Source organism: Nannospalax galili, unplaced genomic scaffold (genome assembly GCF_000622305.1).
Source record: "Nannospalax galili isolate Female #2095 unplaced genomic scaffold, S.galili_v1.0 scaffold704, whole genome shotgun sequence".
Lineage (NCBI taxonomy): Eukaryota > Metazoa > Chordata > Mammalia > Rodentia > Spalacidae > Nannospalax > Nannospalax galili.
Window position 1 is genome coordinate 589,136 of NW_008352394.1, and position 20,385 is coordinate 609,520.

The 20,385-nt window shown below is 50.2% G+C and overlaps 1 protein-coding gene across 4 annotated transcripts in view; it reads left to right on the forward strand.

Annotated features, from left to right (window-relative positions):
• Synpo (synaptopodin) overlaps positions 1–20,385 on the forward strand; it is a 66,596-nt gene that overhangs the window by 6,554 nt on the left and 39,657 nt on the right. For 3 of the 4 annotated variants that reach the window (XM_029554224.1, XM_029554226.1, XM_029554227.1), the window contains exon 1: positions 6,093–6,202. The exons of the other annotated variant lie outside the window; for it this stretch is intronic. The gene's annotated coding sequence lies outside the window, so the exon portion shown is untranslated. Of the gene's footprint in view, positions 1–6,092; positions 6,203–20,385 lie in introns of those variants that run through there. 4 annotated transcript variants of the gene reach the window in all.

Below are 20,385 nucleotides of genomic sequence, written 5' to 3' on the forward strand. Positions count from 1 at the left end.
CTGCAGACCATCACATGCGTGCCAGCGCTGGCCCTGCCACTCAGGCGGCCAGGGGACAGAGGTGCTCTGTGGAGTTCTGTGCACAGGCCTAGACTTGTGGCCTGCAGCAGGCAGGCGGGGCTGGGGGATGAGAAGGTGTTTATCGGGTCAGAGCAGGGCCTGGCTGCCACACAAAGGGGCTTTCTCCTCTTTCCTCACAGGGCCAGGAGGCTGGGCAAGGGGAGCCCAGACTCTGAGCATCTCAGTGGGCCTTACCAAACCCCTAAGCTTCAAGGAATCCTTAAAGTCCTGTCTACCCCACATGGCTGGGCTGTTCTAACAGGTGACTGAAGGCCTAAAGACCAGGCTCTCCCGAGATCTCCCCTGTTCCTGGCTCTGCTGCTGTCTCACTGTGTGACCCTTGCCAAGTCCCTCCCTTCTGGGTCTAAGTTTCCCCAACTACATGAGGAAGAATTCAGATAAATGGCCAGTAAAGACCCTCTGAGTCGCATACTTCAGACCCCAAACTCTCCATAAACATCACCACAAGCTCTTAGGTTTAAGAGCACTTTCTTATTTTTTTTCTTTTTAACTGACACAATAATCACACATATCTATGAGGCAGAACATGATATTTCAGTGTAAGGATCAGAGCAATGTGTAAGGATCAGAGCAGAGTAATCAGCATATCCATTGCCTCACACATTTATCATAGCTTTGTGTTGGGCGCATTCATAGACCTGTCTTCTAGCTATGTGAAGTTTGATTCAAAATAGCATCATTGCTATCAGCCACACCATCCCCCAAGCACATACCTAGAGGTTTTTCTTTGGGTATTCCAGTGATCTTGGGTGATCAAATCAGAGCTAGGAGAGGAAAAGATACCTTCCAATTTTAGACGCCTCCTAGCCTTACCTCTATCCACTGACCCAGAGGGGGTCCAACCTCCCTGGAGGTTGTAGAGGACCGTAGAGGTTCTGGAGGACAATATGTGGAGGAGGGGATGGGGAACAGGCAGAGTGTGTCTACTTACCTCTTTTCTATATGGATTTCCATGGAGGATGTATTTTGAGGAAAAAAAACTTGTGTCTAAAATTGTCACTGGGTCTCTCCTGCTGCAGGACTTCTCATCCGGGAACCAAGAAGGACCTTCTGAGGACCCCAGCTGGGGATCCAATAGCTTCACCTGCACTTAAGCAAGTGTTTCACAGACCTCGTGGGAATGACAGGGACTCTCGTGTTTTAGATTGTAGATCTCAAGTATGTGATGGCATTTGGGTGGCGGTCGGAAAGCTGCAAACCATATAGAACAACAAAGTACAAAAATGTCAGAATCACAAAGCTGATGTTGGAGAGATCCCTAGACACCATCTGGTCCATCCCTCCCTCCCTGCCCTTTAATGAAGAAAAACTGAGGCCCAGAGAAGGGAAGGAATTTGGTCCAGGTCACACAGCATCAGTGACAGAGGCAGGACTAGAAGGTGTACCCAATGGTTTCTATACAGGCTGCTTTCTGGGAAGCAACACTGTTGGGGACCTGGGGAGGGAGAGGGAACGGAGGGGGCTAGGAGACTTGGGACAGGCAGAGGTATGTGGGGCCCAGCTGCTTGCTGATAAGAGACCCATAGTGCCATTCCAAAGGGATGTTTTATCAAGATGTAATTTTCCCCCCGCTGCAGATACTATTTTCTTTCTTGTGCAGACTGTGCCGGCCTCACGCGATAAGGCGCCTAGACATGTTCACACTAAGGCAGCCAAAACATGAGGCAGGAGGCAAAAAATTCCCATCTCAATTCCCCCTACCCCCCCATTTCCTTTCATTCTCTCAGTTTTCAGCCACCCCCCCCTTGTTTAGCAAGATGTAATTTTCCCCCCGCTGCAGATACTATTTTCTTGCTTGTGCAGACTGTGCCGGCCTCACGCGATAAGGCGCCTAGACATGTTCACACTAAGGCAGCCAAAACATGAGGCAGGAGGCAAAAAATTCCCATCTCAATTCCCCCTACCCCCCCATTTCCTTTCATTCTCTCAGTTTTCAGCCCCCCCCCCCACCCCCCAGAAAGGAGATCTGGAATTCTGACCCAACGATCCACCCAACCCCCATCGACCAGTCCCTTTGCTCTCTAAGCCTCAGTTTCCCTTGCCTGCCAAAGAGGTTGGACTCAGAGAGCCTGGCCCTGAAATCCCTCCTTTGGCTTTTACAGAAGACAATATTTTCCCTCAGTTTTCCTGGGCACTGGCAAGCAGACTGCGTGGCCCATATCAGTACCCCACCCCGTTTTACTTAGGAAGTCACCCCACCCTCCACATCTGGATGGAATTTACCCCCAAAGTAACTCCATTGCTGTGATCCCATCAGGACGGCTCATGTGTCAAAGGGAGCCCTAGTGCAGGCTGCTCTGCAGGGATGAGGGCTTCTGGCCAAAGATCCCTTCCTCTCATAGCTCTGGTACATTCTTGAGGTCTCTGGGGAGCAGGGGTCTGGAAAGCAGTGTCCTGCTGAGCAAGAGACAGGAACCTAGTAAGGCTTGCACCTCTTGTACTGACTCAGGTATGTCATCTAAAACAACAGTAAGGGTGTAGAGGCTGGAGAGCCATGGAAGGTGTCACACTGTCTGGTCCCTCTAAGCCAGTGCAGTTGGGACTCTCCTTGTCTCCATTCACATCCTGAACCCTAGCAGGGGACTCTGATAGTCAAACTGGTGCTTGCAAGGCTGTGAGAGTTTAAGGACCCAGGGTTAGGTCTTAAGATGCTTTCTTTGGGAACTCAAGATAATCTCAGCTGTCTTTGTGTTGCTTCTGCCAAGTTGACTAGTGGGGACAATGGGCTCTGGGGCTTCCTGTTGCTCAGTCTCCACTGAACACCCTTGTTCTGAGCCCATAGCTCAAGATTTGCTTTCTTGACCTCCTATCGCTCCTTCCCTACCTCTACTGATGCAACCAGCAGGATCTGAGCTCCAGAGTCCTGGACACAGTGGGCCATGCAGATCAGGTGTCTCATGAAATCTGGCATCACTCTAGTGATGTTTTAGGAGTGAGGGACCACAGATTATCTAAGGAATGATGAATGGGCTCGCATCAGAGACAGCAGGTAAGATTCCCCATGTTCATTATTCCTGTGAAGATCCACTGCCCTCCAAGTAAAATGCCACAATCACAGGTTCCATATGGGTTGGGTAGGCCGGGCAGACTGTACTACATCTTTTCTTCCCAAGGACCTAACCAGGGCTAATCTACAGGGGAGCTCAGCACATGCCCATAATGCCAATTCAGAGCAAAGTCCTGCCTAAAGAAAGAAAAATCCGAGGTTGCATCTCCTTCCCTGGAGCTCACACTATCACTAGGGCTAAAAGACGCTGACCTCCGAGCCAGTCTACACAGCAGTGTAGAGCAAAGGTTGGAGCTGGTGGTCACCCTTGCATACCTGCTGTGATAGGGACAGTTTGGCGGCTTTAGGCTAGCAGCTTAGCCTCCTCCCAGCTTCAAACAGTTTTCAGGAACGGGACAATGCTCACAGAACACTTCCCACAGTGCCAGCTGTCAGTGATCTGCTGATGGCATGATTATCATTATTGTATGAAATAACCATCATCAAGACAATCACCTCTCACTTAGAAAATATCCTATGGTAGAATCCAGCCCAGAACTCACAAGACGCCTCTTTCAGAATGGCTGCAAACTTCACTAGCAGATTTCAGACCCATGCCTCAGAACTTACAGACTTCTCTCTCCAGAAAGCCGTTGTTAGAAGAGGAGGGGACAGAGGGATGATGGGCTTTCTGGGCAGCTAACTTGGGGTGGAGGAGATATGAAATACACCCCCACTACATCTATTCATCTGGGGTGATAGAAGCTGCTGTAGACGGTAGAATCCAGCCCAGAACTCACAAGACGCCTCTTTCAGAACGGCTGCAAACTTCACTAGCAGATTTCAGACCCATGCCTCAGAACTTATAGACTTCTCTCTCCAGAAAGCCGTTGTTAGAAGAGGAGGGGACAGGGGGATGATGGGCTTTCTGGGCAGCTAACTTGGGGTGGAGGAGATATCAAATACACCCCCACTACATCTATTCATCTGGGGTGATAGAAGCTGCTGTAGATTCACTGTTGGGGTGGAAAGCCTTCTTCAGGAGCCGACTTGGGTACATGTAGGTTACAATGAAGGCCACCCAGGGGCAAGGAGACCAGTAAGGGCCTGTTGGAACTCAGAATTTAATGTCAGGATCCAGGTACAGCATGAAATTCCAGACAAGGAAATCACCATGTATAAGAGAAAGTCCCTCTTACATCTTCTATCATCTTTGTCACTCAGTGAGAGAGCTACGTCCCCTTCATCCATGGAGAAAGCCAAGTCCTTAGAAAAGAGACTCCCCCAGATCATTGATGGCAGCATGAGGCTAACTCCTGCTCTCAGGCTGGTACTCTTTTTCCACAGACACCTTGGGGGTGCTGTCTGAGCAGGCAAATGAGGGACTTTATTAAATGAGGAGATGTTTAGTGGTAGATGCTGCTGCACAGTCTCAGGACCAGAGCTACAGACAGGTAATGAGTGAATGACTAAAAGGTTGCAATAGCCAGCTCTGGAGTTTGCAGACTCTGGCTGGACGTCCAGTCCTGTGTTTACCTCCTGTGTTTACCTCCTGTGTGACCAGGGAAACAGCAGAACCTGAGACTCAGTGGCTCCAATAGGGGTGAGTGGTGGTGCCTATTGCAAAGCACGTATACTGTCCAAGGGTCCCTGAGCAGACAGGCCCGTGAGGATGGAGGCCAAGATCTCTGCACCAGGGCTGTGCATGACTGCTGCACAGGCTTGGCCAGGGCTAGAGCCCATGGTAGGAACTCAGGCAACATATCATGATTATGTGTGTTCATTATAGGTACTTAGTGTCATATCCTGTGCTGATACTTAGAAAAATGGATATGGAGACAGCTGGCAAGAAGAGACTGGGCTCCAACAAGAGTGTTCCATCCAAGATGACTGTGGCTTGTGGGGCCCTTGTACAGATGGGGGTGGGGTGGGGGAGCCTTGACTGAAGGGAGCTGGAGGCCTGCTCAAAAGCAAAACCAAACAGCAAGCACAGGTTCCTCAAGGTCGCTCTTCCATTTCCTGCCCTGCCACCACCTTGCTCTGTGGCTTCTTCCTCCAAAGTCTGACCTCTCTGGGCCTGCTTGTCTTCCTGGAAGACAGAAAGAAGGCACCTGAGCACTGGGAGCTGAGCCATCAGGGAAGAAGGCTCTCTTGCACCTGAGGCCTCCAGACCTGTTGGGATCTGCCGGCCTGAAGGGGATTTCCTGGGGCCGGCCCTGTTCCCAGTTATGCTGACGTTGTCCTTGGAAAGATGCCCAGAGCTGGGGGGGGGGGGTTGCCCAGAGCAGTGTTCCAGTGGGAAAAAGAGGCAGGCATGCTACCAGCCCACACACTGGCTCTTCCTCTGGGCCCAGGGGTCTCCCCACCTTTACCCCTGAGGTGAGGAAACAGGGGATCCCTCCTGTTGAAAGAAGAAGCACTGCCTTGGATCCAGATGTGTTTGCTCTGTGACCTCAGGCAAGTCCCTGCCCATTTCTGGGCCTTGGCCCCCGTTTGTACAGTGAGGGAAGACAGAGATTTCCAAGCTCTTTTGGAACTCTGACACTTGAGATCTGGCTGGGGGGCTGGGGTCCTGGGAAAGGAAATGGGCTGGATTCCAGGGACTTGCCTCCCCCTATAGAGCAGAAGATGTGGACTGCATGAGTAGGTACTGCGAGGGGGCGGGGGGAGCCCCAAAGCCTCAGGTGGCTCCAACACAGGGCCAGGCAAGCCTGAGGACTTAGAAACATGTTTATTCTAAAGTGTCTGGTGTCACCGGGGCTGTTTCTTTGGGCTTTGAAATGCTCCAGAAGTCAGCACACTGCGTGTGTGTTTGTTGAGTAGAATATGGCTTGTATTTATTCATCCTTTCGCCTGAGCCCTTAAAAATATAGACGGCTAATGTCTTCAGTATGTATGAAATATCCCATATGCTGGGAAACAAAAGGGGCTCTGTTATTAAAGTTTCATTTCCACACGCCCCCCTCCCCTCCTCCCCGCCCGCCCCCTGACACCCTGCCCTCCTCCCATCCCGTTCAGCCTTCAGGAGACAGCAGAGAGAGGAGGCAGGCGGGCAAGCGATGGGCAGTGGGCAGCTGTGGACAGAGGCTGGGCACAGCTAGTCCCTGTTCCAGTGAGTGCAGAGTCCAGCTCCAGGTGAGGGGGTGTCAGTGGAAAAGGACTTCAGGGTCTTCCATGGGAGAGAGACTTCTAGGGTCCCTGGGATGGTCAGTGGGGAGTGGGGGGTCGAGGTAACTCTTCTTGTGGGCTCCTATGGAGCTGGGGCCCTGGCAGGGTCCTACTGTCTGGGACGGAAATGCCCGCTCTGCTGTTAACTGAAACCACATGTGCCTCCCAGGCAGCAGGACAAGGACGCTGCCAGGCCTGGGGCTTGGGACTTGGGGAGGAAAGATGTAGGCTGGCCTGCAGTGTACCTCAGGGTGGGTGAGGGGCTGTGCAGGAAGGCTTGGAGGTGTCGGCGTACAAGTGAGAGTGTAAGAGTGCAAGTGGACTGGGTCCTGTGTGTGTGTATGTGTGTGTTCACGCATGCATGTGGGGGGGTGTGTGCGTGTGCACGTGTGCGTGCATTCGAGAGTACACGTGTGCCCATCTCCACGTCATCTAGTGTCCCTACTCACGTGGTCTGCTCTTGGCCCAGGGGGTGGGGGGTCCTCACTGTATCAGGCTCCCTTCTGTCCACACATTTCCTCCAGCCCTGTTCAGTCTTCTCATACCTGTGCAGTCTCTACCCACTTCCCAGAGGCGAGAGCAGAAGATGCAAGGGTGGCAGCAGTCTCCTTTCTCCCTTTTCCTGTTCTTTATAGTAGCCCCTCACCCTCGGGAGCTTGGTATCGTCACCATGATAAGGAAGGTGAGCCGGGGGCAGCTTGCTCATGGCCATCAGGGAGACTGTGTGAAGGCTATCTTGACCTAGTCAGGGGGCATGGGATGGCTGGAGTGAGGGCTTAGGTTGAGGAAGGACAGGGGCTGTTCTCTCTATTTTGTGGCTAGTGGGATCATTTGCAAGGGCTAGGTAACCCGAGTCCAAGGCCGTCTCTCCCTGAAGAATGAGCCTTGCAGGGAGCTGGCCTCCTTTTCAGTGTGGTGTCTCTGCCGTGGCCTTGCTGAAGATGTTGGACAGGGCCTTGCCCATTACCTGGTCTCAGTGTCCTTGTCCTACAATGACATGGTTGAGCAAAGGTGGTACTTCCAAAGCCTGGAATGTGTACCTCTGGCAGTTCATGCCAGTTTTCCTTTTAACAAGGACTGTGTGTTACTCTTATGTACACTGGGGAAAATATACAAATAGCATCTTGAAGGTGTGAGTGGATTTACCCTCCGAAAATGAGTGAAAACTGGGATCTGGTAGAAAATCCTTTGGGTTGTTTTTTTTCTAATTGATTTGTGTGTGTGTGTGTGTGTGTGTGTGTGTGTGTGTGTGTGTGTCTGTGTCTGTGTCTGTGTATTTCATACAGAACATCCCAAATTTTATTCATATTTATACCCGCATCCCAAATGGCATCCTCCCATAGCCTCCCTGTCCCCCACCCCACTGGAGCCCATAACAGGTCATCCCTGTTAAAGGCCAATGGGTTGTCAGCGTCCACAGCCATTCCCCAGTGCAAGTCTATCCGCTGAGTCTAGTCAGCCTATCCAGAGTTCCTTGTTTTAGAAAGCTCACCTCTTCCTCTTCTAGTAGCTTAGCAGCATCTCTCTATGTTTCTGCCAGTGCAGCTGCTCTTAAGAGTGTTGGTTCTGGGGCTCGGATGCAGCTCAGTTGGTAGAGTGCTTGCCAAAGCCCCGGTTTCAGTCCTCATCACTACATAAACCAGGAGTGCTGGTGCATGTCTGTCATCCCAGCACTCAGGAGGTGGAGGCAGGAGATCAGAAGTTCAGCTATATACTAAATCTGAAACCAGCATGGGATACATGAGATCCTGTGTTACACACACAAAGCAAGGGTTGGTTCTGGCAGTTGAAGGCCAGGAGATATGATCTGCTGTAGAAACTATCTTTTGGCCCCCACAGATTAGCAGCCCTGTAATTCTGTGATTACAGAGCAGAAGCCCCACTGCCACCGTGTGTGTGTGTGTGTGTGTGTGTGTGTGTGTGTGTGTGTTGTGCTGTGTGGGAGGGCATGAAATGGCATGAGCAGAGGACAAAAGATCAGCCCATTCTTGATGGGTATTGGGTGCCCAGGGTCAGAGGCAGGAGCTTGGGAAAAGAAATGTCACCTGAGTGGCATTTTCAAGTGCTTCCTCTGCTCTCAGCCTTCCTTTGAATTGCTGAGGGGTGGGCAGAGGCAGTCCTGAAGCCACCCTGGCTCACACCTTTCCTGCCATTCAACGCCAGTCACTTGGCTGTGATTTATCTGCCAAACCAGTACTGAACCCAGGTAGGAGATGCTGGGGGACCACAGGGGTTGTATGTGTGGAGGGGTGGGCTTGGCGGTACCCTAGTCACTTCTCCAGGCTGAGCTGGTCTGAGCTAGTCTGAGCTGGTACCCTTGAGGACATGTCCCTCTCCTAGGGAAGTTTGCTGTAGCTGCTGATGCTGTAGTCATTGCTCACAGGTAGAATTTCACCGCTGACTTTCCCATCGCCAGTTCTTAGGAAAGTCCTTTTCTGCTCTATTGCAGAACTGTAACTTCTGGGACTGTTTCTTCTTCTGTCAAACTGTACCAGACTTTGGCATAAAGTCATGGAGAGCATCCTTCAGTGTAGATGAAGTCAAAGCCCCTTCTTGAGAAGGCAGGAGGTGGAGGAAGGAGCAAAGGCTGGGTTCATTAGAAACCCACCACTAATATGCTGTGTGACCCTGGGCAAACTCCTTACTTTCTCTGACCTTTCTCTACTCTAATGCTAGGAATCATTGTCCTTAGGACTGACTGCCCTGTGATGGAGCAACACCTACTTCTTGTAGATTCTTGCTCCTCCAGAAGGCTGTGTTCTCTTCACAGTGTGAATGGCTCCCTGAAGCAAGATGGCCGTGTAGAGTTATCCACACTTTGCAGGCCCAGGCTTCATTAGAGCTGGTGGCAGCTGTTTCAAAGCTGGAGGAAGCAGGTGGCTAGGGTCTAGGAACAGTCCCTGCCTATGGAACTCAGCACATCTAACCGGCCTTCAGTGGCCTTGTGAGTTCTGCTGAACATCACAGCTATTCCACTGCCAAGGACAAAGAGACCTGCCCTGGGCTGCTCCTGGGAGTCCTTGTGAGATCAGGCCTGACTGAGGCTTTTTCTCAGTGAGGAGGATATGAGTTGACCTCATGTGGAGAATGAGCTGTTCCTGTTACCATGATAGGAGGCATAGGAGTTGAACTCCCCTGAGCCCTCATCTGGAGGCCATGCCTGGGCTTGCTATCTCCTTGGGTTTCACTTGATTCTCTTCCCTGGGTTTGCTAGAGGCAAGATGGAAGTGGTGATAAGACAGTCCATCTGTAGAGCCACACCCAAGCTACTAGTGGCAGTATCAACTACAGGGAAAGAGGAACTGGGAGCTACTGTTGGGTGAGGAAACAAGTAATGAAGGATGAGCCAGGTGGTCCTCTTGTAGGAGCTGCAGGGGGCATGGTGGCGGGGGGGGGGGGCTATGTCATGTCTTTGTGCAGCCCTGGGCTCTATTTTTCTGATCTGTAAGATGGGTCATCAGGAAGACTCAGGAAGTGACGAGGTGACCGGGACAGAAAACCTGGGACATACCGTGGCTGGCATTGATGACATAATTCCATAATTCTTCCTGCCAGGGAGAAGTGTCATCACACCATGACAGAGGGGGCGAGACATTGAATGTTAGGCTCTAGGCTGAGGGATCAGCACCAATCTTCTCCAGGCTGGCTTCTAGTCCCAGCCTAGGCTCTGTGACTTCAAACAGGTCTTTGAACTCTGCTGGGTCTCAGTATCCTCATTTAAACACAGAGGCAGGAACAGCGCCACCTCATGGTGGCTTTGGGGACTCCACCAACTCTTCATGTTCCTGGTACATAGTGGGTGCTCAGGTGGTGGGGCCCGGAGGCCTCGTTCTTCAGACATATCCCCTCCAGTAGTCACCTCCTGCCCTGTCCGGTCACAGTCCACCTAAATAGTGGCTCTGTGACCAGAGGCTCCAGACGTCAGTAGACTTCTACTCCTGGGCTGGTCTTAGACCTTGCCATGACCCCTGCCCCAAACACCTCTTGGAGCACTCCATCCCAGACTCATGGGATGGGGGTGGTCAGTGACAGAGCTGGTACAGTGGGGTGGTTTCCTACCTGAAGAATGTTAAGTGAGACCCTTGGGAGACTGAGGCTTTAAGAGGGAAGGAGCTGCTGTGGGCAGGGACCGGAGAAGTGCAGGCAAGAAGAGGGGACCAGGCAGCCCAGTAACATCCTAGCAGAGCCTCTTTTGAGCTCCACTGGAATCAGGAAGGGGTTAAAGGAGAACCATAAAGCAGAGAAAGAACACAAACAGCCAGGAGAAATCCTGGAGCGCCAAGCTCACTGGGGTTTTTGGTCTGGCAGAGCAGCCTCCCAGGCTCTGCAGGCAGCCACCCTGCCCCCTGCAATGTGCACATGTGCATACTCACAGATCCATACATTGATGGGCATGCACATCATACATACAGACACAGAAAGATACAAATGTATACCTGTAGTCAGGCATACAGGCATGCATACATAGACACACAGAGGAATAATCAGATATACTCAGGCACACAAATATGTATGGAAATGAATGCACACACAGATATATAACCAGAAACACACACATAGCACACTAAACACTGTCATAATGCCAGGGGAGCAGTTACATAGAGAAACATATATACACACCAATGTAGAGATAGACTCATACAAACAGATATGCACATATTCACACGATACACACAGATAACACATAGATAGACATATGCACACATACGTGCACATAGAACAGGGAAGCTCCAAGCTCCAGGTACTGGACTGGAGGAGTGCTGCAGCCCCCTTCTAACTCAACCTCTGTGGCCTCCCTGCAGAAGTAGTCACTCCTGCCCTTTCCAGGCTCTGTTCTAAGCTCCTTCCATACACTACCTTGCTTAATCCCCAAAGGCCCCTGTGAGCTAGGCATTATCATCAGCCCTGATTAGCAGATAGAGAAATCAAATCTCAAAGAGAAAGAGTAGCTTGCTGGAGGATGCATTTAGTTTAGTAGCTATTCCAGAGCAGTCCACCAGGGTGCAGAGCATTAGCGGTGGCTCCCCAACTGTGTCTGAGGTGCTGGGCTCTTGGCCTGGCCCAGTCGTGGGGCTCAGTTCTGTACCTCCACCACAACCAGGCTCAGGGCAGCAGCAATAAGAGCTCACCTTTTCTCAGCCTAGGCAGGGAGTACTATGCCCATGTCAGAGTGGAAGGTGAGGCCCGGTGTCTGTGTGTGCTGAGCCCAGGCTTTGATTAAGAGCAGAAGTGGGGACAGGCTGGCTTGGCACCCTCTGGCTTCCTTAGCATCTTCCATCACTCCCTTCCCTTCTCTCTTCCAGATGTTGCCACCCAGCTAGGCCACCTCAGCAATCACAGCTTTGGGTGGCTGTTTATATTTCTCTTCCATTATTTTATTTCGGCCTGCATGTGTAGTGGGGGAAGAGGCTATTATTGTCTTTTGATAGGCTTAGGTCACCCAAGAGTCTGTTGCCAGCAGGGGACCCAAACTAACTAAAATATTTATCATGCTGTCCACTGGGCTCAGACTGCCAACTGCACAGGTATGGAATGTGGGACATGCAGCATGAAAGCAGCAGTTGTACTGCAAGGTCTTTGTCGACGGTGAGCATGAGATCCAGCTGGGATGAAGCTGCTGAAGAAAACAACCAACACAGGCCTCTACATTGTAAATATGGAACTCCCACAGTGGGGAGGCACAGTCTCCAACACAGCCCTCTGCATTGTAAATATGGAACTCCCACAGTGGGGAGGCACAGTCTCCAACACAGCCCTCTGCATTAGTAAATATGGAACTCCCACAGTGGGGAGGCACAGTCTTGCCATGTTCCCTGTGGCTCTGATTTTCCACTCTGAGAAATGACAGAGTGGGCTGAGGGCAGGGAGGGAAGACAGAATTGGAAGGGGTCTCTGTATTCTTGCTGGTCTGGGATCGGGGATGGTCAGCTGCGGGAGGGCATAGAGAAAGGGATGGCTTGTGAACATCTCCAGAGGACATAGATCAGTGGTGGAAGCTAGCAGGAGGGAGGTCTGGACTCTACAAAAAAGGGAAAGATGGAAGAATGCAGTGGTTCTGAAGGAGATGAGTCCCTGATACCACAGATGCACTCACTAAGGTTGGTGTATTAATCAGGGTTCTCTAAAGAAACAGAACCAGGGTGTGTGTGTGTATGTATGGATGGATAGATAGATGATAGATAGATAGATAGATAGATAGATAGATAGAGAGAGAGAGAGAGAGAGAGAGAGAGAGAGAGAGAGAGAGAGAGAGAGAGAGAGAGAGAGAGAGAGAGAGAGAGAGAGAGAGAGAGAGAGAGAGAGAGAGAGAGAGAGAGAATGAGATTTAGCAGCTTAGCTCACAGGATGGAGTCCAAGTAGTCCAACAATGGCTGCACCACACTGGAGAGGCTGAGAACCCCATAGTCACTTAGTCCATGAGTCTAGATGTCTGGCGCTGAAGGTCTGATGAATTCCAAAAGACGGGCTAGTCTTCAGTCTACAGCAGCAAGACATACTCACCAGCGAGAGAGAAGACAAGCAGCAAAAAGCAAGTGCTCTTCTCTGCCATGGCCTTTTATACAGCTGCCATCAGAAGGTAACACCCACCTTTAGGGCATGTCTTCCAGCTTTGGATGATCCAATCAAGAAGATCTCTCTCATTTCAGTTAATCCCAGATCCAGTCAATTTGACACCCAGGATTAGTCATCACAGTTGGGTATCCAGTAAAAGGGAATTCAGGAATCAGAGACACCTTAGCTTCCTTCAAGGCCAACATTTGACTACCTGAGTCTCTGTCCAGCCAACATGGCTATTCCCATGTTTGGTGCTGAAGATAAGGGTCCCTCAGGGGAGATCTGGATATATCCTTCCTGCTCTGCACTCTGCACAGCAGCCTCATCTCCTACCCTATCCTACTATCCCCCAGGACACGGTGTCCTAGATGGCAGAGAGCCATAGACCAATCCAAAGTTGGGGGGGGAACCCTTGGAGAACACCTCCTCATTTAGTAGGCTGAGGGTAAGCTGAGACAAATGAGGAGGGCTTTTTGAAGTTAAAGGGCTCATAGGAAGTGGCAGATTATAACACTAGCTTGAGCCAGGTTTCCAGCCCTGGCCTCCTGCATCCCCAAACTGCCAGATCAACGATGGGCTCGAAATGTGATTCCCTTACCAGAGAAGGCTTCCTGGGGAAGTCAGCATGCCCTCTACCACTCACCAGGGCATTTCTTGTTTGAGATCTGCTCTTGTGCACTTACTGAGCCCCTGTGGATATCATCCATTATAGTCCGAGAGATTCTATGACTGCCATACTAAAGGATGGAATGGCAGTCTTCCTGACCAAGTTCAAGACAGCCTGTGAAAGAGAGATAGAGATAGAGAAAATAAGAGAGAGAAAGGAGAAAGAGAGAGAAGGGAAGGAAAGAACACACTCAGCTTGTTGGCACATGCTTGTAATCATAGCACTCAAGAGGCTGAGGCACGAGGACTGCTGTTAGTTTGAGGCTATATAATGAGTTGACGGCTACCCTGGGCTATGTAACAAGACTGTATCTCAAAAAGAAAGAAAAGAAGCCAGAGCAACCCCCCTCCCCAAATCCCAAACAAACAAACTATGCAGAATGAATAAACTTTGAGGAAAGTTGACATGGCTCCAGCTGTGAGACTAAGAAGGAGCCGAGCTTCCTGAGTCCCCTGGCATGGTACAGAGTGGTCCTCCTGTATCACCTCACTTCAACCCCACAACAGTGCTTAGGAGCTGCCATCCTTGGCCCTATTTTGTAAATGGTCAAACTGAGGGGCTCAGCTGTTCCCCATAGTTCTGTCACTTCCTGCTTTGTATTACAGACATGCTCTTTTTTCCTGCTCCTTTCCCTCTGTCCTCCCACAGTGTCCTGCAGGACACATCCCAGGGTCTACTAAGTATTCAGTTGGAGTAAATGAAAATTGGGGAAGGGAAAGAGTGCGTACACATAAGACCTTTTCCTGTACCTCCCTCATCTGGAGTTGTCCACACCCTTTCTGGGAGGCTCAGATCTGTTGGCTCCCTAACAGTGATGGGAAGCTCAGGACCTAAGGGGCATGTGAGATCCAGAGCCAGATTCGGCTTGGCTGTTCTTGACTGGAAAGTCTCTCTTGTGTAAGACTTGCTTCAACCTCCACTGTGGCCATGAAAAGTACATACTTTTATTATCCTAGATTTGTTCTGTTTCTTTTCCTTTTTCCCATTGAGATAGGGAGTCACTCTGTAGCCCAAGCTGGCCTGGAACTCACTATATTGTTCAGGATGGTCTCCAGCTCTCAGTCCTCCTGCCTCAGCCTTCTGAGCGCTAGGATTCCAGGTGCATACCACCAGGAGACTTGGTTTATATTATCCTAGTTGACAGATGAGGAAACTGAGACATGGATACCTAACTTACCCAGTCTCTGAGCTGGTAAGTGGCAGGCTGCAAAATACAACCTGAAGCTTAGAGGTGTGGCAGAAGAGGGCAAGCTTTCTTGGCCTTAGGTTAGGCTGAGCCACAGAAGCATACATGTAATTTAAAAATAACTGCAGCCACACTGGAAAGGGAAAAGAAACACATGGAAGAAAGAAACCAGTGAGATTAAGTTTAACAATATCCTTACAAACCAGGCAGCATCATTTTAACATGTAATATGTGTTTTAAAAAACAGTTATTCATCAGGCCTTCCCCCTTTCTTTTTTGGCACTGAGTCTTGGGAATATGGTGCATCTTCATTTACAGCCACCTCAATTCTGACTGACCACATTTCAAATGCTCGCCAGTATATATACTATGGCAGCTGGGCTGGCTAGTGCCTTGCAAGGGCTTGCTCTGGCATATCCTGGTGTATAGGAAGAATCCAATAAATGTCAGCCACTAGCAGTGATTTTTTTATCACTAGATGTTGTTGGCCCAAAGAGAGGCTGGACTGAGGCCATAAACCTTTGGCATAAGTTGTGCCCTGATGTCTCTATTCCCAATCCTCCAAGCCTGGAGCTTGATGTCTCTCTGGGGGAGCCAATTTTGTGAACCTTTGGCCTGTAGGTCAAAAGGAGCCAGCTTGGAGGGGAGGAGAGACTGGTTGAATCTCCTCCATCTCCCTGGCTGGCCAGCTGGGTACCACATGAAGAAGGGCCTTGGGGGTCCATAAGCCTGGGGGTCCATCTGCTTAGGAAGGTATGGGTGGCTGTGCCACAAAGGAGGGGGCAAAAGAAATCTTCTGTCCTGGGTTTTTGTGTACTTTCAGGTGGCAAGGCTCTTTAAAAATATTTTACTTATTATTTTTATTTTATGTGTATGAGTGTATTGCCTGCATATATGTAAGTGCACCTGTGTCATGCAATGCCTATGGAGATCAGAAGAGGGCTTGGAGCCCCTGGAACTGGAGTTATGGACAGTTGTTAGCTGCCATGCGGGTGCTGGGAACTTAACCTGGGTCCTCTGCAAGAGCAGCCAGTGCTCTTAACCACTGAGCCATCCGGGTGGCAAGGCTCTTAATTCAACAAGACCCACTGTCCTTCAGACACACTTTTCATGAAACCCCATGGATCATTAAATGGAGTAGGGAGAGGGGTCTGCACTCCTTCCCTTCTGCTACAGACGGGGGACAGCCAATGAATGTCGTGAAGAGCCTGTAGTTCCTGAGCCATTTGCATATAGGAATCACTGGGAAGGGTTCAGCCATACAGATGCCCAGCTCCTTCTCATCAAGGCCGTAATGTCATCTGCCAGGGCTGCCGCCAGAACTTTGGAATGTGTGAAAGACCCTCAGGTGATTCTAATGTATGGGTAACCTTGGAAACTAGGTGCCACCTCTTGAGGGCAACTGCTCAGGTAGTCCTCAAAGGGTCCAGGTGTGGTTTCGGGGAAGCAGAGGCCCACCAAGGTGGCTGGGACACAGCATGGGGGATTCACTGGCTGTGGTTTTAATCAGTGCTGGCCTGGTCACCACTGAACAATGAGCTCTCTAAGGGAAAAGACTTGTTTTATAGCATCTGCCCAGTTCCATGCTGTAAATAGTCCTAACACAGCCCATTTCAAGCTATTAATAACTGTCCTGTGCACATTTCAGGATGGAGAGATGGGTCAGTCGGTAACAGTGCTTGCTGCACAAACATGAGGATCTGAGTTGGGATCCTAGCATCCATCTAAAAAGCTGGGTTTGGCCATGCATGCCTGTAACTCCAGCTCTGTGGGGGGCAGAGACAGGAGGAATGCTGGGTCTTGCTGCCCATCAGCCTAGCTCCAGATTCAGTGAGAGACCATGTCCCAAGAGAATAAGGCAAAGAGTGACAGAGCAGGACATCAAATGTCCTCTGTCCTCTACAGGTGTGCACAGGGAGAGAGAGAGAGAGAGGGAGAGAGAGAGAGAGAGAGAGAGAGAGACCAAAACACCCCCAAAATCACCCCCAAAACACACAGAGAGAAGAAGAAATATGTATTCATTTGGCTGTGGAGTCTTTCTCCATGCTGACTAAAACTCTGTGGGTGAAGAGGGGGTCCAGTGAATAGAAGGGGGATAGATGAGAATGCTCTTAATTTTTAGCTTCCTTTGCAAATTTAAACTATACTGTAATGATATTGTTCAATCTGGACTTGCCCTGTTGAGCCCATGGTCTAGACAAGGGTGGCTAGGAAGACCAATGCCAGGAGCCTGACGCTCCCACCCACCCTTGGCCTTCCCCGACCACATGGCCTCAGGGAAGTCCCCTCCCTATCCAGGCCTCCATCTCCTCATGTGGCCAGGAGGGGACTAGGTTATGACTTTCAGGGCAGACCTGGGACCTGCCACACCATGGTCTGTCCCAGACTAGCCATGGTCCTGTATTTATAGCCATGACTTCAGTTTCTCCAGTTCTGCCCGAGTTGGTTCCTTGGCTCATGTCCTTGTAAACCCAGCAAGTCAGAAATAGATGTGACAGCAGGGGACTTAGCTGATTCTGTGAGCAGGTTGGATTTGCAAGTCCATTTCGAGCAGGCTTAGCCCCCACGACCCTGGTGCCAAGTTCCATAGGCAATCCAGAGCTGGAATGGGCCTTAAGGTCCAAGCCTAGCTCTGTAATTTTCAGTGGAGGCCACTGAGGTCCAAAGGTGGAGGGCTGTGGTTAAGCAGGGCCAGAATCAAGACTCTTGGTGCTGTGTGACATGCCCTCTCTCTGGACTCTCAGATGACCCCAGTGACCACTTCCAGTTCCAGGTACCAGTTAGCCCCAGCTTGACCATTTCCCTGCTTTGAGACCATGGGCAGAGACTCCTCCTCCCTGGGCCTCTGCTTCCTTGATAGCTGGGAGCAGTAAATGCTGGGAGGAGGAGTAGGTACTAGCCTCAGAAAGTAGGCATGGAGTGTAAGCAAGATAGCAGCAGACTCAGGGGGCCAGGATCCACCCAGCAGTCAGTGCTCAGTAAACAGGAGCTCTGGTTCTAGTCACACCCTCCGGCATCTCCTGGCAAAACAATAATTCTAAGGACAATAGCTGCACCTTGTGCTTTCACAGGTCTCCTCATTACCTTTCAAGGACTATCTAAAACCACTAGCATTATTCTCAAACTCACTGTACACTGTTTTATGCAAGGTGGCGCCCAATCAATTGCATGAACTTGAAACACAATGTTCTCAATGAAATAATACTAATATGTGAAATCAAAGGTTTATATACAGATTTCAAATAAAGATTCTATCTTAAATGGTAGGCATAGTCATAGTGGAATAAGCAGGTTCTAAAACTGAACAAGTGAGTAATCAGAATATTAGCATAAGAACTGTGTCTCCCCGGGGGTGTTCAGGGCTGTGTTTCTGAGATGCTGATCTTGTTTTTTTTTTTTTTTTTTTTTTTTTTTTAAAATAATTGCATATGAGAATTTAACACCATTGTCAACTTGAAATATACATTCATCCAAAACCTAGAATGGCATCTGTAGAGATTTCTCTCCACTCGCTCTGTCTCAACGCTACACAGCACTCCCTGGCCCTCTTTCCTGCTTAATTACTTTTCCGTCCCATTTAGCACCATCTGATATGCTTTCTTATTTATTTATTATCTTTCCACCCAACCAACATGTGAGCTCCACGTGGGCAGGGTTTCTTTTCCTTTTGTTCTCTGTGTGCCGCCAGCACTTAAAATAGAGATGGCACATAGCAGGCGTTCATGAATATGTGTTGAGTAAAAGAACAGAGAAATGAATGATTGGGCCTTCTCGGGCCAGAGAGGCAAGAGGGACCAGAAACTAGGAGGCTAAGGGACTTACCAAGTTTATGTGCCATCTTGAAGCTGAGCTGAGGCCTGCCTAGTACCCACCTCCCCCAAAACCCCTAGCTCCTCATCGCACCCTCCTTCCAGGGTGAGTTTCCTGCTGCTTTGGGGTTCCCCCAGGCTTATGTCATGCCCACCCAACCCAGGCCCCTTCTCTCTCAGAGGTAGATGGGAATGGAGGGGAAGGAAAAAGCAGCGAGGAAGGAGAGGTCACAGCAGGCTACACTGCTAGGGGCGGAGGAAGATCCTTGTCTGTCTGCAGGGCCTAGGAGGAGGGCTGGGCAGTAGGTGGTCATGCTCCATCCCTTCCCTCAAAAAGCTCCGGGACAGGGGAGGCCCAAGGAGGGGTCCCTGCCCCAGGCTGCTCCTGCTCCACCAGCCACACTGTCCAAGGCCTTTTTTCAGCTGGGGAAACTGAGGCCCAGGGAAAGTAAGTGACTCCTCCAAGAACGCAGAATAAAGCAAAGATAAACACCCAGTGGTCTGGAGGCTGCAAGGCCATGAATTCCAGCTCCGAGGTCTCACCTTGGTGCCCATCTTTGCCCTAGGGGAAAAGAAGCACACAGGAGTGTACTTTAAGCTCAGACACTTGAAGACAGTACAGGCCCTTTGTTTCATGTCAGGGAGAGCTCAGCTCTAAACAGGCAGATACTGCTCCTCATCTACCCTGAGGCTGCGGGTGCTACCAGAGAGGAGTGGACTGAAAAGATTCTGAGTTACCCCTTTCTCCAGGGTAACCCCATTTTGACCATCAGCTACATATGCAGTTAATCCCTTGGTCATCCTACATTGATATGTCAAGGGACTGCAGTGTGCCGGGTGATGTAGCAGACATCAGAGAGAGTCTCCCATCCTTCCATCTTCTCCTTTATTCATTCATCAGCTTGTTCAGTAACTACTTATACCACCAACAGAGTGCAGACTTGTGGAGGAAAGAGCTATCTAGAGTGGGACTATTGGGATCTGAACCTGATTTAGCCACTTGCTGGCTGTGTGAACTTGGCAGGCTTCAAAGCTTGACTTCCTTATCTGTAGAATGGGGTTAATAATAGCACCTTCCTTCCAGGCTCCAGAGGAGGATTAGATGAGTGAGGTGTCTGGAATAGTGCCTGACATGAACACTTCGTGATTATCATCTCTTATCACCCATATTGTTTTTATGTGCTTGGCACTATGCCATATGCTGAGGACTCTGCTCCAAAACACTCCTGTCCCAGGGACCCCTGCAAACCAGTCTTGCTCTAGTCTCCTGTATTCCATTCTGGCCTATTGTCTTCAACACCACTCCACAGAGCTGGCCCAGCAGCAGTCCTACTAGGGCTGTGCCTAGATGGTTCCTTCAGCGGGAAGCGTCTCTCAGTTGAAGCCTGTCACAATCTGACTGGCTCTCATCCAGCCTCATCCCCCTGTGCCCTTCCATACACACCCAATCTCAGCCTATCCAAACCCTGTTTTCCAGATCCACACCCAGTGGTCCTACCTTCTTGCCTTCACTGGGCCTTGGTGGATTATCTCCCTTAGGAAGCCAAGAATCATGGACTCTACTTTTGAGTCCATCTGTCCCTTTGCTTGCAACTTTGCTTTTTTCTGTGAGCAATGGAGAACCATGAATGCTCTCGAGCAGGAGAATAGTACATTCAGAGCTGTACTTTAGGAAAATGAATCAGTCAGACCCTATGCAGCATAAACAGAAACAGATTGTAGGTGGAGGGGGCAGGAAGGAAGAAGGACCTTTAGGGAAATGAGGGTCTCCCCTTCCTGGGCTACTTATCCCCTCCTAGCTTACTTTTGTCTTCCACCTATAGAATTAGATCCTGTGAGCCAGGTATGGTGGTGTATGCCTATAATTTCAGCACCAAGCATGGGAGTAGGGCAGAGGCAGGAAGACAAGAGTTGGAAGCTAGCCGGGGAGACA